The 16,982-nt window shown below is 40.0% G+C and overlaps 1 protein-coding gene and 1 long non-coding RNA gene across 2 annotated transcripts in view; one reads left to right on the forward strand and one right to left on the reverse strand.

Moving 5' to 3' along the window:
- XPR1 (xenotropic and polytropic retrovirus receptor 1) overlaps window positions 1-16,982 on the reverse strand; it is a 217,786-nt gene that overhangs the window by 177,665 nt on the left and 23,139 nt on the right. The window lies entirely within an intron of this gene.
- Window positions 4,760-9,952, forward strand: LOC110206824 (uncharacterized). The gene is made up of 3 exons (XR_002324022.2): window positions 4,760-5,225; window positions 6,155-6,341; window positions 8,865-9,952. It is a non-coding gene; the product is annotated as an uncharacterized LOC110206824 (long non-coding RNA).

Below are 16,982 nucleotides of genomic sequence, written 5' to 3' on the forward strand. Positions count from 1 at the left end.
CCATCAGTCTGAAGAGATATATCTTCTTTTCTAAATTCAACTGCTATACCCATTCTTTGCCCCTCTCCCTCCCCTGAACTTCACCCTCAACAACCAATCTTTCCCTCCCTATCGATTTTACCAATTCTTCATCAGAGGCCCCTTCCTTTCTACCTTGAAATGTTCACAGGTCTCCCCATCTTAAAATATAAATCCCAAGTTTTTCTCTTGACCCTGCTGTCCTGATTGCTACCATCTGATTTCCCTCTTCTCTTTCAATGCCAAATTTCTGAAACACGTAACCTACACAGTCTTATATTCTCCTCTCATTCCCTGTAATCTGCTTTGTATACGCACCACTCTGCTTATGGGTTGAAGCAATAGTAAGAATTTGGTATTACCTGTCTACCATATCTAGAATAGTCAATACTTCCTTTTAGTCAGTTGCAATGGTCTTTTTTCAATATTTATCCTCTACAATCTTTCTGGAGCATTTGACACCACAGGAAGTTAGAGGTATCTAGCTGGTCCAATAGGTAGAGAGCTAGACTTGGAAACAGCAAGATGAAATTCAAATCCAGACTCACATACTTTTGGTAAGACTCTGGGCAACTCATCTAATCTCTTTTTGCCTCAGTTTCCTCCACTATAAAATAAGGATGATAACAGCACTTACCTTTAAGGGTTCTTGTGCTTATTCCCTCCCCTCTTTCTATTCCCTTCTTGAAATTCTCTTATCTCTTGATTTCTATTACACTAAATTGTCCTGGGTCATAGCCTGCCTTTCAAAGGACTCCTCTATCTCCTTTGTTGGAATCTTTCTCTTCCACTACTCTTTGCTCCCCCACCCCTAGTTCTGGGCATTGCTAGTCTCTTGGCACCTTACTCTCTTTCCCCAAAGCATTCATGTACTCTCAAATCTTTAACTATCCCTTCTATGTAGATGACTGCCAAACCCTTCAAAGATCTTCATTACTGATCTCTCACCTGTGTTCAAGTTCCCAAATCTGCAACTGCCATAAGGACCTCTTCCTTTATGTCTTACTATTATCTCAAATCCAAAATGCACAAAATCTGCTTGATCATCTTTTCCCTTCCAAAATTCCCCTTTGCAGCTTCTATCAATGCAAACATTATCCCACCCTCCCAGACTAGAGACTTTGGGAAACACCTATAATGGCTCTGTTCTTTACCACTTCCATCTTTATCTGCTACCTTGTCTGTCTAGTCTTTCTTCTAACCAAACAGTGTATTTGCACTTGGCTTCTGAGTCCAAACTTGTCCAAATTAAGTCACTTAACCTCTCAGAGCTTCAGTTTTCCTCTTTTAAAATGGGGATAGGGACTTCCACTTCTGGGAGCCAAGATGGTGGAGTAAAAAGGTAGTCGCTTTCACCCTCCCCTATCAACCTCTGAAAACCCAGAAAATATCACCCCAGAAAAAAACACAAAACCCTGGAACAGCTGAACTAGAAGAAAGACAGGGAGCAGCAGTGCAGCAGCCCAGCAAACAGGTCTCCTACTGCCTCAGCAAAAATAAGGGAAGTAGCACTAAAAAAGGCCCCAGGCAGATAAGTACCTTGCAGCATTCATCTGAAAAGAGCTGAAGAAAGCAACCTAAAGACCGAGCCTTGCTGATTCCAGACCAACACCAGGTAAGCTCTCAGAACCTCCAACTGTCAGCCAGGAAGAGAACCTGAAGCCCAGGTGGTAGAGCAGGCAAACACCAACACTTGGACATCTGAGTGCCTCAGTGAGGGCAAGGGAACCGGTGGAAACCAGCTCAGAAAACCACCAGGTGCCTCAGCACTCTACTGCAAAGGAATCTCCCAGTGCACTAGCAGAAACAAGGGAGACAACACTGCAGGGGGCCCCAGGCAGATAAACACCCTGCAGCACCCATCTAAAAGGAGCTGAAGAAAGCTAAAGGAAAGGAAAAGCAGGCAACCTAGAATTGTCTGAAAGTTCCAGCCTTGCTGATTCCTGCCCAACAAGATGAAAGTGGCCAGAACCCTACAGCCTCCAATTGCCAACATAAGAGGCCCTAGCACACAAAGCCAGTGACCAAGACCTAGGCTCCCAACACAAGAAGCTTGGGTCAGTGCCCTCTGTTCCCCAGCAGGAGAGCTCAATCTCTTTAAAGGCCAGGGAATAAAGAAACCATGAGTAAAAAGAAACGTACCATAGATTCATATTATGAGAAGAGTGAAGATCAAGACAGAAATTCTGAAAAGGACAACATTGTCAACAAACCCACATCTGCAACATCAAAAGGGAATATGAACTGGTCTGAAGCCCAAAAAGCCTTCTTAGAAGAGCTCAAGAAGGATTTTAAAAGTCTAATAAGAGAGGTAGAAGAGTCCTTAAAAAATACAATTGGCCAATTGGAAAAAAAAGTACACTGAAGAAAACAAATCCCTTAAAAATACAATTGGCCAATTGAAGAAGGAAGTACAAAAACTAACAGAAGAAAACAATCTGTTAAAAACTAGAATTGGACAAATGGAAACTAATGACTCTATGAGAGAGCAAGAATCAGTCAAAGAGAAACAAAAAAATGAAAAAAATAGATGAAAACATAAAATAAAATACCTCATTTGTAAAACAATTGATCTGGAAACTCAATACAGGAGAGATAATTTAAAAATCATTGGACTACCTGAAAATCATGATGAAAAAAAAGCCTGGACAGTATCTTTCAGGAAATCATAAAGGAAAACTGCCCGGAAGTCCTAGAACCAGAGGGTAAGGTAACCATAGAAAGAATATACTGCTCACCACCTGAAAGAGATCCCAAATTGACAACGCCAAGGAATATAATAGCAAAATTCCAAAATTACCAGATGAAAGAGAAGGTGCTGCAAGCAGCCAGAAAGAAACAATTTAAATATCATGGAACCACAGTCAGGATTACACAGGACCTTGCAGCTTCTACATTAAAAGACTGCAGGGTGTGGAACATGATATTCCATAAGGCAAAGGAGCTTGGATTGCAGCCAAGGATCAACTACCCTGCAAAAATGAGCATGATTTTTCAAGGGAGGAGATGGATATTCAACTAAATAGGGGACTTCCAAAACTTCTTGATAAAAAAACCAGAGCTCAACAAAAAAATTCAATCTTCAAGTACAAGATTCAAGAAAGACATAAAAAGGTACAGAAAGATACAAAATGTTGTTAATAAGGGTGGACTGTTTACAGACCTACAAGGGAAGATGACACTTGCAACTCTTGAGAAATGTATTGTTATTACACCATGTTAAAGGAGTATACATAAAGGGGGTGGATATTAGTTGACTTTGATGTAATGATAAAAAAAAAATCTAATCAAGTGGGTTAAATGGATCCAAGTAAGTAGATTAGTCTGATCTTAGAAAAAGTACTGAGAAAGGAGGAGGCAGACAAGGGTAAATTACATTACAGGAAAAGACAAAAAATCCTATTGCAGCAAAAGGAAAGAAGGGAGGGGGTGAGCATTGTTTGAACCTTACTCTCATCATATTTAGCTCAAGAAGGGAATAACATAGTCAGTTGGGTATAGAAATCCAACTTGCTCTATGGGCAATGGAAGGGGGAAGGAAAAGGGAGAGGAGATAGAAAGGAGGAAAGAAGTAGTAAGGGCAAAGGGGAAGAAAAGGGAAAGGGATAACAGAAGGGAGGACAGACTGAAGGAGGAGGTGGTCAAGAGCAAAACACCAGTGAGGAGGGAAAAGGAAAAAGGAGAAAGAAAAGAATAAAGGGAAAAGTATGTAGAAAAAGACACAGACAGTAATCATAACAGTGAAAGTTCAATCACTATCTTTGTTTTTCTCTTCTGTTGAGTTTTGTTTCCTCTTTCTGATGGTTCCTCCTATTGGTTTTAATATTTACTTACAACTTCACTAATGTGAAAATATGTTTAATAGGAATGTAAATGTATAACCTGTATCAGATTGTGTGCTATCTTAGGGAGGGGGTGGGGAGGAAGGGGGAGAAAAATTTTAAACTCAAAAGCATATGGAGGTGATTGTTGATAAATCAAAATAAATTTAAAAAATTTTTTTAAAAATGGGGATAGAATTCTGTACCACTTATTTCACAGATTCGTTGTGAGAAAAGCCCACTGTACATCTTAGGATGCTACACGTGTTACTATTACATCTCACTGCTCTCTTGTTTCTTTTATACTGCCTAAAAACTATTCTAAATAGTCATTCAAATACCTGTAGATAAAATTGATTTATACTAAAAATTGTCTATGGCAGTTAACTCCTCACCAAATAAACTACTCAAATAAAGCAGGATAACAAAAAGATAACACAACAGGAAAGAAGTTTATTCACATATTATCTTGGCTCCTTTTTATGACTGAAACTTTACAAGACTGAAATTATTTTAAAAATCAGGAATAATTACTAAATTATTCACTGAATCCTACTTTATAAAACTGCAGACAAACTAGTTTTTATCTTTCTGGACCACCTATCTCATCACTTTCCTTTTAAACTTTCCCTCCTCATTACTGTGTGGGACAAGTGAAAGTTTCTCATATGAAATGGAAGCTATGCCCCAAAATTTAGTTAAGGCTCGGCCTAAGTTTCGTTTTCCTGTAAATCATGTGATCCAGTCATGCATCTGTTGCCCACCCCCTCCCTTGTTTTGTAACCACCACCCCAGCCTTATCTTTGCCAAATAAGGCAATCTTCTAGCTGCCAAGCTTGTTTTGGGTAAAAAGTATCTCTTAGTTTCTAAACAGAATGTAAGGTCTCTCACCTCAACCAATGAGGATAAAGAGATTGAGGTAAACAAGTGGGGGAGGGGTTTCTTAAAGTTGTTTGTCTAAGGGTATATAACTGCTTGCTTGCTACTTGTATCCTGCCTCCCTACTCCAGTCCGCCCTGGGTAGGTCATGCCCAATTCTCACACAAGACTTGCTAGAATAAAACTTATGTTCCTACTGAGAGAAACCTCTGATTTTTTATTTGGGTAGGTGGTCTCAATCCCACTCAGTTGGGGAATCGTCTGGAATTTTCTTTGATTAGGGAGGGGGCTTCCCTGCCAAGGTCAAGACCAAGCGTGCATCCGGGATTTCTCAGAGGTCTTGAGCCCCGGAAGGGAGTTACCGCCCAGTCACTGAAATAAACCTGAAGAGGGACTCGGAGAAACAGAAGGTTTGTTAGGGCTCCGATGATTAAAAACAAAATTAAGAAATACCAGCCGGCCGGTGAGTGAGAGCAGTCACGTAAGCTGTATGTGTGCAACCCAGAGGTAAGCACTCAGGGGTCTGGAGGTCACTGGCATAAGGTGAGGGTCCTTTAGGGTGGACTCTAGTTTAGGCAGCATCTGGGCCTAATCAAATTGCAGAATAGATACCTCATTGAAAGGACCCTGCTGAGAAAGCTTCATGGGTGACTGGCGAAGAGTGGATGACCCCTCCTCAGTGATTCGGCTGAGTCTTCAGACTCAGGGAGTTCGGTGACAACTCCCGTAAATTCCCTAGGTGAGGGCCTAGGAATGGGAAAGGAACAATCTAAATCTGCACAGCGCAAATGTGAGGTACCTATAGACAGTCCTTTAGGCAATCGATTGCAGAACTCGAACAAACTACCAAAATATAGAGAAAAGGTGAGGAACAAAATAATCAAATATGATTTGATGATTTGAGGATTCTACAGAGCAGAGGATTACTGTATGTCTATTTTTTGTGTGTGTTTGTGTCTGTGCATGGTATGAGTGAGTGTCAGTATGTATCTTTTGCAGCCAGACATCAAAAGGCTGCAGCTGGACTCTGGAAAGGTCACTTTCTTTCTCTCCCCTTCTTTGTCCCTGGTAACAGCAGCCTCAGAGGAGCGGGTGGATGGAAGAGAGAAAGACAGTAAAATACTTTGTTATTTAGGTTTTATGCTTGGTAAAAAGCAAGTTGAGAAGGATTTTCGAAATGTAAGGTCAAAATTAGAAAGAAATAAGATATGTGCAGTTTTAAAGGGACTTTAATCAAAGTCCATTAGAAAGAAAGGCAAGAAAGTTTAAGCACGTAGGAGAGAGGAGCATGTTTTGAAAGCTTAAGGTATAATTTATTTGCATGGTGTGAATAGAGGTTTTGAAAGTAAGAAGGTTTTGAAACTTTTAGAAAAAAATAATCTCTCTCTCTTTCTCTCTCTCTCTCTCTGTGCATTCTAATTCTGGCCACATTTGAGTGTGGAGACAGAGAGAAAAAGGGAACCTTTTCCCCTTAGATCAAAAAGAGAAAAATTTTGCGTACCAGAACCTAAACAAAATGTAATTTATGGGCAACCGGGGACTGCGCTGAGGGCTGCGGCTTGTTGGAGATGACTGGGTTTGACTGTTGCTGAGACCACGATGTTTTCCCACTCATTCAAATTGGTAAAAATGTGATGTTTTTAATTTCAGAACTTATTAAACTGTTTGGCACTAAAGCAAATTGAAAGAAACTAAAGAACAGCGGAAAAATAGTGTAAAACGAGTGAATTGTTTAGAGTGCATATTAAAGTTGTAAAGGCAGTTTGGGAAGAGAGAGAGGGAGGGAGAGTCCTATTCAATTATCTCCCTTCAGAAATGCAAAAAGATGGGGCAGCTAGGTGGCACAGTGAGTACAGCACCAGCCCTGGATTCAGGAGGACCTGAGTTCAAATCCGGCCTCAGACACATAACACTTACTAGCTGAGTGACCCTGGGCAGGTCACTTAACCCATTGCCTAGCCAAAAAAATCAAAAACAAAAACAAACAAACAGAAATGCAAAAAGAAAGCTGTATAGTAGTCCTGGTGAGTGTAATTTGGGAGGGGGGGGTCTTAAGTTCCCCACCATATTGGTTATTGTGAGTTATGATTATTACTGTTAAATTAATTATTAAGCTCCAGAGGTGCCTACCTAGAGGGAAATTATAAAAGTAGTTAGAATACTGGCCCAGCACATTTTAAACTGTCCTGATTACAATAGGTGATTCCAAACTGTTCGTAAAACTTTTGCAAGAAAATGTGGACATGAATGTGGATAATATCCCTTTATAAAGGGCCAAGGGTATTGAACTTAGAAATGTGTATTTGTATAATTTTAAGAGCACATATTGTTATTTGGCATTAAGAAATTTATTAACTATGTGGCCCCAGGAGACTGTTGAATCTGGTGAAGGGGTCTAGAAAGAAAGAAAGATTTTTTTATTGAGTCTGTTTTCAATTGTATTTGTTATGTTGCTGGAAGGGCAATTTCTTTTATAATCTGGAATGTTAAATTAATTGTGTCTTCAGAGAAAAGATAAAAAGGAATGAATGTGGCTGTTGGGGATTTAAGAAATCATATGATTTCCAAATTTTTATTCAAAGGGGATTTTTAGTTAAAATTGTTGTGTTACCATTTATGAAATTTGTGAGATTTTTAACTAAGTTGTTTGGGATTACTGTTTTAATGCTAAAACCCAAAAAGGGTTAATTAATTACTGTATCTGTGTGGGCAAGGTCATTTGCCCTGAGAAAAGAACTTGTTAGGATTATGCAATTCCTAGACAATGAACTTGACTTGCTAAGAAGTTGCAAGTTTACGTACAATAGATAGAAATGACTTCTAACAACTGGCTTTTACACCAGGGCAAGTTTAAATTTGAGAAGGAAAGATGTAAAGTGAGATTTCTTATGTATGAGTCCTGGTAAATCTATATTGCTTATTGCAACTCCATGAGATTGTGAAATTAACTGCATCTGGCTTTAAGCTGTGATTAGTGAGACTTGCTGTTTGAGGTAAAAGGCTCTTGGGACTATAACTAATTTTGTTTTGAGTTTAAATCTGGGTATAGTTGTCTGCATTAAATCAGTATCTCAGAGAAATGCCACGAGAACAGGTAGAGGAAATGTGATTTATTTGGGGAAAAAGGCCAAGGGGACAATCTTAGCCTCAACCTAGGATGGGATCCTCCTGGCTCAGTTTCCCCACTGTGTTCCTTTGGAAAGGAACGTTTCCCACTTGACTATTCCTGAGTTTGGCTATGAGGAGAAACAGATACTGCATGATTGGAGAACTGCAACTCTATCTGAATTTCAACAAAGCTAAGGATGTTTTATCCTGTCATATTTGATATGTCACCCCCTGCTCGTTTTTCCTTCTATAGTAAGTTTCCATGATCAGAGCAAGTAGTCAGTATGAGACATAAGAAAAGGATTAGATTACAGTCATATCTTAAACTGATTGCTGGAACTTGCCGGGACTAATGACTGTTTCTGAGTCTAACTCTAGGTGTCCTTAACTGAAACCTGGAGGACTTTAAGTCTGGCTCAATGCAGTTCGTAGTTCAACATAACACTCTGTCTGGAGCTGACACGAAGTTGAGGGAAATATTGCTCCCTTATTCTAATCTCTTAGTGGCTAGTTTCTTTAATCAGAAGGTTTTATAAGTACAATAACAAATTTACCAAAATAATTGATTATGGAACATCTTGGGTTATTATAGAACTGGGACTAGTGTTCCTGTATGAGTTAGGGCCTTTTAATTCTTGATAATGGTATGGAGATAATCAGGAGCTTGTGAGAATGTTATTTTGTTATTTGGATAATATCATACTCATCTAAAGTTTTGTTACCATTGATTAATAATGTTAAAAAAAAGAATGGCTTGTGGTTTATTTAGTAAATGCCATCAAAGAAACAAGGCATGACTAAAATTTAAGATTTTATATGTACTGTGTTAAAAACTGATATGTATGTACTACAGCCTGTGATTAATTCCATAGCGAAGTCTCATTCCCCTGGTGAAGAAATTAATAAAGTATAAGTATAAGACATTGGGTTCTGATGTGAATTTCTTAAACATGACAATTGGTCATGGTTCCAGTTCTGAGTTTATAAAAATGATCATTGTTATAAGGACCAGAAATAGTAATTTAAAATTGTGCTAAGATCACTTCTGTAGGAGAATGGACAGAAAGCTGGTTCCTACAAGAAGACAAGAAGAAGAAGATGCTGAGATGCTGTGCTGGAGATGGCTGGAACAAGTACCAAGGACCAGAGGACTTCATTGATGATGTTCCCTGCCAGACAGCTGTATAAGAAAAGACTCTGATTCTTAAAGGGACAATTGCATTATTGTTTTCTTGTCGGCCTCTGTAGGGGCTGCCCCTTTGATTTGTCAATGCTTAGATTAATTCTTCCCATATTTACTTAAAGGGGTGGTCCTGGTTTGGGGGAACTTGGTGGAAGCAGGTTTTATGGTTCTTACTGAGAGCAGTGAGTGGAGTCATACTACTCCCAGTGTGTGTCCCTTGCATGACTACTGTACAGGGGACACTCTCTAGGACGACTACATTAAAAGAGCCTGTCACTGAGTCCATAAGACTAATGATATCGGGGAATCAAGGGTGGATGCCAGTCAGTCAGGAAGAAGAGAAAGGCCAAACTCTGATGAAATAGCAAACAGGGAGGCTGAAGAAACTTACCAGTTTTGGCATGAGAAACGTTCAACTATTAAATGAGAGGGAGGACTGCGTGGGACAAGTGAAAGTTTCTCATATGAAACGGAAGCTATGCCCCAAAATTTAGTTAAGGCTTTAGCATTAGCTGGGCCTAAGTTTCTTCTATAGTAAGTTTTCCTGTAAATCATATGATCGAATCATACATCTGTTGCCCACCCCCTCCCTTGTTTTGTAATCACCACCCCAGCCTTATCTTTGCCAAATAAGGCAATCTTCTACCTACCAAGCTTGTTTCGGGTAAAAAGTATCTCTTAAGTTTCTAAATAGAATATAAGGTCTCTCACCTCAATCAATGAGGATAAAGAGATTCAGGTAAACAAGTGGGGGGGGGTTTGTTTGTCTAAGGCTATATAATTGCTTGCTTGCTGCTTGTATCCTGCCTCCCTACTCCAGTTCGCCCTGGGTAGGTGATGCCCAATTCTCGCACGAGACTTGCTAGAATAAAAACCTCTGTTTCTACTGAGAGAAACCTCTGAATTTTTATTTGGGTAGGTGGTCTCAATCCCCCTCATTATCTTTCTCTTTTTTCTTTCTGCTTTTGCAGCTAAGGCCTAGTTTGACTAAGTCATCCCTTCCTCTAATCTTTTTTTTTAATAAATCTTCTACTAATTTACTGGTGTGCCCTGGAATCTGAAATGACCAAGTTTGGTATTATATACTTAGCTGCCTACACCATCCTACACGTTTTCCTTCTGTCATTGTAGAACTTTCTAGATATGGTACTAGCCCACTCCCTCTAAGAAATATAGTTCTGAACCAAGACCTTTTCAAAGGGGGTTACTTCCAGATTATGAGGTTTCCATATCCCTTTTCAATGATTATAGTTTCCATTACTGTACAAATCAATCGCCAGTTCAGCCACTAGAGGTCTCAAGTATCCAAGAGGAAAGTCTCCTACTTTAAGCCTCAAACAACCAATAAGCATTTATAACAATAATAAAAATAATAACTAACATTTACATATTACTTACTATGTGCCAAGCACTATGCTAAGCATTTTTACAATCATTATTTTATTTGATCTTCATACCAACCCACCAAGGTAGATGCTATTATTATCCTCGTTTACAGATGAGGAACCTGAGGCAAAGTTAGTTAAGTGACTTTCCCAAGATCACACAGCAGGTGTCTGAGGCAGGATTTGAATTCAAGCCTTCCTGACTTCTGGCCTGTAGCTCTGTCTACTGCGCCACCTAGCTGCTTCAACAAGCCTCTTGCATTAGAGCAGAAATCTGCTGTTGAGCCTCACTATTCATAGATCTCCAATGCACATTTACCAAGCACTTAAAACTGAGTTCTCATGCTAAAATAAGTAAATACTTCAGCATGTTGTGATCATGATTAAAAAAAAAAAGCATGCTCTTTTGTTTTGGTCAGAGTTTTTTGCTCTGTGTAAATTCATAAATTAAGGTAAACAACCCCAATATATATCAAACCGGTGAACAAAAATTTATCAGGTCCTATTGGGCACAAGACACTTAGGATGCAAATACAAAGAATTTAATCCCAGGGTTAACATATATATTCAAAATAAATACAAGGAAGGGGCAGCTGGGTGGTGCAGCAGATAGAGCACCGGCCCTGGATTCAGGAAGACCTGAGTTCAAATCCAGCCTCAGATACATAACACTATTAGTGACCCTGGGCAAGTCACTTAACCCCACTGCCCAGCCAAAAACTAAAAACAAAATAAATACAAGGAAAATACAAACAAATAAACGCAAAGTTATCAAACACAAAGTAGTTTTTAGACAGAAGGATTAGCAAATAGAACAATCAGGAAAGACTTTATTTATATTTTAGAAAGTGGCGTCTGAGCAGAGTTTTGAAGGAAGAGAGGGATTCCATGAGGCCAAAGTAAGGAAAGAGCACATTCCAGGCACTGGTGATAGCCAGACAAAGACATAGAACTGGGAGCTGGGGAGTGGCAGAGAGGTCAATTTGACTAGATCTTACTTAACGTGTTTAGGAGAGGGAATTTTTCCAACAAAGCTGGAAAGATAGTTTGGAACTAGACTCTGAAGGGCTTTAAAAGTTAAACAGAGAGTTTATATTTTATTCCAGAGAAAATAGGGAGTCAGTAAGTTGATTGAGTAGGGGAAAGGTCATGTTCTGTTCCGTTCTGTTCTGTTCTGTGTATAAGGAAAATGACAGGAGTGTGGAGGACATATTAGAGTGGTGAGAGATTGAGACAAGGAAACCAGTTAGGAAGCTGTTACAATAATCTAGGGGAGAAATGGTGAAGATATGAACTAAATTGGTGACTATGTGAAGAAAAAGGATCAGATGCAAAAGTGGCTATGGAGGTAAAAAGCAGCAAGATTTAGTAACTGCTAAAAATAGTTGGGGTGCAGAAGAATGAGGAGGCGAGGATAAAATCAAAGTTATAAATCCAGAAGACTGAAAGAATGTTAGTTTCTCCCACAGAAAAAGAGAAGTTTGGAAGAGGGGTGGATTTGGAGGAGAAGTTTTGTTTTGGCCATGCTGAGTTTGTCCCAGGTTTCTCTTGGACATCTAGTTTGAAATGCTCAACAGGTCTAAAACTCAGGTGAGACTGTGTGTGTGTGGGGGGGGATGTCTGTGTGTTTGTATCCCTATATATCATGATTAAAATCATGAAAGCTCATGATGTCAACAAGAAAGAAGAGGTCCTAGAACCTAGAACAGGGCCTTAGTAAAACACTCACAGTTAGGGGTTATAACATGGATGATGAGTCATCACCATAAGAGACTAAGGAGCAGTTAGATGGGTATGAGAAGAACCAGGAGAGAGTAGTGTCACAAAAACCTAGAGAGGAGAGAGCATCCTTTTTTTTTTCCTAGGCAATGGGGTTAAGTGACTTGCTCAGGGTCACACAGCTAGTAAGTGTTATGTGTCTGAGGCCACATTTGAACTCAGGTACTCCTGAATCCAGGGCCAGTGCTCTATCCACTGCGCCACCTACCTGCCCCAGGAGAGAGCATCCTAAAGGAGACAGTGGTCAACAGTATCAAATACAGCAGTTCAGGAGTAAAGGATGAAGACTAAGACCATCAGATTTGGCAATTAAGAGACTGGTAACTGGAGAGAGAGAGTAATTTCAGTTGAGGAAAGAGGGCAGAGGCCAGAATGAAAAGCCAGACTTCGGAGTGAGAGGAAGTTGAGGTTGATTAGTGTAAAAAAAGATTTTTCTAATGAGTTTGTCTGAGAAAGGAAGGATACAGGACAATAGCCTGAAGGGATGGTAAGGTCTAGTTTAGGCATGTTGAAAAGCAGTAGATGAGGAACCAAGAGGAAAGGCTGAAAATCTGAGAGAAAGTGGATGATAAGAGCAATGTGCTGGAAAAGACGGGAGAGGGTAGAACCAAGAGGACAGATTGAGGAGTGGGCCTTGGCAAGAAGAGCCACTTCAGAAACTGTGAGAAAGGAGGAGAGAGGAAGCGTTAGATGAGGAGAGATGAGGGAACTCATGGCAAGAGATCAAGTTTCTCAATAAAGTAAAATGTAGATCCCATGGTTGAGAAGGGTAGAGGGCAAGGTATGGGAGATTTAAGAAGAGAAGAAAAAGTTAGGAATATATTATGTCATAAAATATAGTGAGAAATCAAATATCTGTAAAAGTACAAAAACTACTTGTGGCAATATCATAACTCTGCTCTCTACGAATAGCATGACTCTGGTTATGCTACTGGAGACAGTGAGGGACACTATTAATAATCATTAACTATTTATTTCTAGAACAAATAACTGGGCAAGTCATTTTACCTCTCTAGGCCTCTGTAAAATAAGTTGGAACAGGTAATCTTCACCATGTGACAAATAACAGAAAAGCAGAGTAACAGTTCCTAAACTAGTTAAATGAAATAATATGTATAAAGCACTCTGTAAACCTTAAAACACCATACAAATGCTAGCTATTAATTTGGGGTATAGAATACTTTGAGGCTTAGGGAATTAAATTACAGTCCAAAAGATCTGAGGTATGGAATACCATCCTACCCCAATGGAACAAGACGAGGAAAATTAATACTACTTTCATGCACCTCATCAAAAGGCCATACCTAATAAGTATGCATGCATGTTTGCATGTATACACATATGTGTGTGTATGTTTACATATAATATTTTAGAGAGAAAATATCACATCAAAATTTTATCTCCAAAATCCCTATTCATATCATATAAAACACCAGGACTCCACTGAACAATTTGAAAATGCTAGTCTAAGGAATATCATTAATTTTATATTACTGTATATTATTCATTAGCCTTAGAAAAGCATTTGATACTATTAACAAATCTAGGAACTACCACATGTTAAGAAGGTTTGTTTGCCTTTGGAGGTCACCAATATCCTACGCCAACACCTCATCATGCCACGATCATTCCAATTCTTCATTATTGGGAGAGTGGAGACAGTCTGCATCACAACTGTAGCTTCACATGATTAATGTCTGAGATGCAACAAGGGTCTGGTAACGGCAGAGTATTCTGTTAGACACAAAGTCAAGGATCTGAAAGGGACCTTGAGACTAGACTATAAATTCCTGGAGGACAAGCATCACACCGTATGCATTTATCTCTGTGTTCACCATAGGGAGTACTTAAGTTAAACAAAGCAGAAATTTAAAAAAAAGACGAAAAGTCCATCTAGTCTAGTCATGCCTTCAAGAAAATGAGCACTTCAACCAGCATAGCAAGATGAAGCCAGATTATAAGATATAGATAGCACAGTCTCACAGTATGGAGCTTTAGAAATTTTTGCTGATTGACTAACTGATGAAATGTTTGGGGTTGATCCAAAAAAAAAAGCTATTGGAGAGTCTTGAGAACAGCATGACAGAAGTGGTGTTTTTAGAAAGCTCAGTTTATTAGCATAATACAGGATAGTTTAGGCTGTGTAGAGACTGGAGGAAAGAAACTAAGACAGGAGATTAATGCTGTAATCAGCAACGTACATAAGAAAACTGGATTTGGAGTCAGAGGACTTGGTTTTTAACTGTGGCTCAGCCACTAACAGCTTGTATGACCTTAGGAAAGTTACTCTTCTTCAATGGGGTTGTTTCCTCACCAGTAAAATGAGACTAGATGATCTCTAAAAGTCCTTCCAGACCTAAATGTGATCTTAATATAGATGTGTCAGGAAAGAGGTAAGACCAAGACAGGCAAAAAATCCAGCATCCTCTCAACCTAACCAGAAACTGCTCCATGTTGCCTGCATTGCTCTGTGTCCAGAGGCAGGAAAGAGGTTCTGTGAGAAAGCCCCAAGGTTGCTCAGAACCTACTGTGGGAATCTTGGAAGCTACAAGGAACAAAAGAGAGCAGCAGAGGATAGGCAGCACTCAGAACAAGAGACTGCAGAGCTCTGAAGTCCCCAGCACTATGTCCTGAGAAACCATAAATGAAAGACTCAAGTTTTTTATGTCACGGACCCCTTTGGCAGGCTATTGAAGTCTATGGACTATTTTCTCAGAATAATGGTTGGTTGCCTACATTCATAATTTTAGGAAATGCTAAATTTCAGTCAAAGATTAGCGCGAATAAAGGTGTATTTTCACCTTCCAAGTTCATAAACTCCCTGAAATCAAGGAGTCAACAGACTCATCAGGGGTTCTGTGAACTCTATCTTAAAGATCCTTGAAGATCTGGTGCTCTGAACCTCAAAGATCTAAGGAGAACTTACTCCTGGATCAGTGCAGGAACCCAGGAGACCTGGACAGAAATCAGGCAAGGAAGAACACCAAACTAAAAAGGGCAGCAGAGGGGCAAAGCCTGGCCCTAGTATAAAGAACAACCAAGAAAGTAAGATTAGAGAGATGAATAAACCAAAGAAAACATCAACCAACACAAATAAATGCTGCAGATCCAGAGATGCCCAAAAGGTCAACTAAGAAGAATATCACCATAAACAACTGCAAGCAGAAACTAAAAAGGAAAAACGGACTTTTCACAAGAACTGCATGAATACCTAGAAGAAATGAAGCAAGAAATTTGAAATTTGAAAAATGAATTAAAGGCTCTGAAGGAAATAACTGGAAGGAGAATAAGTAGCTTAGAACAGAAAGCAGTAAACCTCTTCCAAGTAATAGGATCTCTACAAATTAAAATAGTCCAAAAAGAAACCAATGACTCCATGAGACAGCAAGAAACATTAAAAGAAAATCAAGACTGAAAAAATATTTTAAAAAGCCAAGAGATCTGATATCAAAAACACCTGACTAGGAAAACAGGTCCAGGAGAGACCACTGAAGAATCAGTGGACTCCCTGAAAGCCACGATTGTTTTTAAAAGCCTGTACATGGAGGCAGAGCCAAAATAGCAGTGTAACTAATGAGTATATAGTAAGCTTCCCATCTAGGCCCCACACTCCTCTAAGGATCTTGACAGATCTAGAAAATGTGCCAGATTGAACCCTGGTGAGAAAGTCCAAGAACAAGTCACACTGGGTTATTTTTCCAGACCAAGTTGTTCGAAAGCTATAGACTGAGAGGTCTACAGACCCTGGAGCAAGTCTGGCCAGAAGCCCTGCTCAGAGCACTCTAGGGCCCAGGGAGAGGCTGCCAACTGAGGCAAGAGGAAGTCCCAGACCCATATACAAGGGCACTGAGTCCAGAGTATGGGAACGGGTACCAACAGACACCTTTGTAGCCCACTATCCAACTCCCAGTCACAGATCCAGGGTAGACTGAGGAGAGAAATGTGTCTGGGTATGGAGCAGCTTCCTAGACTGTGTACCAACTAAGAAGCAAGTTCTGAAGCAAGCGGCTGCTGTAGCTCACATCCAAGGAGTAGAGTAGGGTCTCCATTCCAGCTTCTAATCCAGTCCGAACCCTTCAGAGTGGGCAGAAATCCCAGACCAAACAAGAACCTACAGTTCTGTCTGCCCAGCTGCCTCACAGCAGCTGAGCGCAGTAGCAGCCTACTGTTACTAATACCCAAAGCCAGGTCAGGAACTTACAAAGCTCAGACCAGAGGCAGCAACAAGACTTTGCCTTGGATCGGACTACTTTAGGAAAGTTGGCAGGTTCCCTGCCTGAACCACCCGAGATGCCAGAAAAACACAACACTCAACAGCCAAAAGAAAGCAGCAAGACCAGCTCAGACCTTCCCTCCACAAGTGGGCAAAGCCCAGACCTAACTTCAAGCTGAAATCAGGAAATAAGCTGGAAGAATGGGTAAACAAAAAAAGAATCCCTCCATAAAAAGGTACTGTGATAATAGGGATGTTCGAGACACAACCCCAGGAGATGACTCCAAAACATCTAAAAGCCAAGCTTCAAAGGAAAACATATGCTGTTTGTTCAGTAATTTTCAGTCACGGCCAACTCTTTGTGACCCCATTTGGGGTGTTCTTGGTAAAGCTACTGGAGTGGTTTGCCATTTCCTTCTCCAGCTCATTTTACAGAAGAGGAAACTGAAGCAAACAAGGTTAAGTTATTTGCCCAGGGTCACACAGCTACTAAGTGTCTGAGACCAGATTTGAACTCAGAAAGATGAGTCTTCCTGACTGTGGGCCTGGCACTGTACTACCTAGCTGCCCAAAAAGAAAAACACAGCCTGGGCACA

Source organism: Phascolarctos cinereus, unplaced genomic scaffold, assembly GCF_003287225.1.
Source record: "Phascolarctos cinereus isolate Bilbo 61053 unplaced genomic scaffold, phaCin_HiC Scaffold_5;HRSCAF=322, whole genome shotgun sequence".
In the NCBI taxonomy this organism is placed as follows: domain Eukaryota; kingdom Metazoa; phylum Chordata; class Mammalia; order Diprotodontia; family Phascolarctidae; genus Phascolarctos; species Phascolarctos cinereus.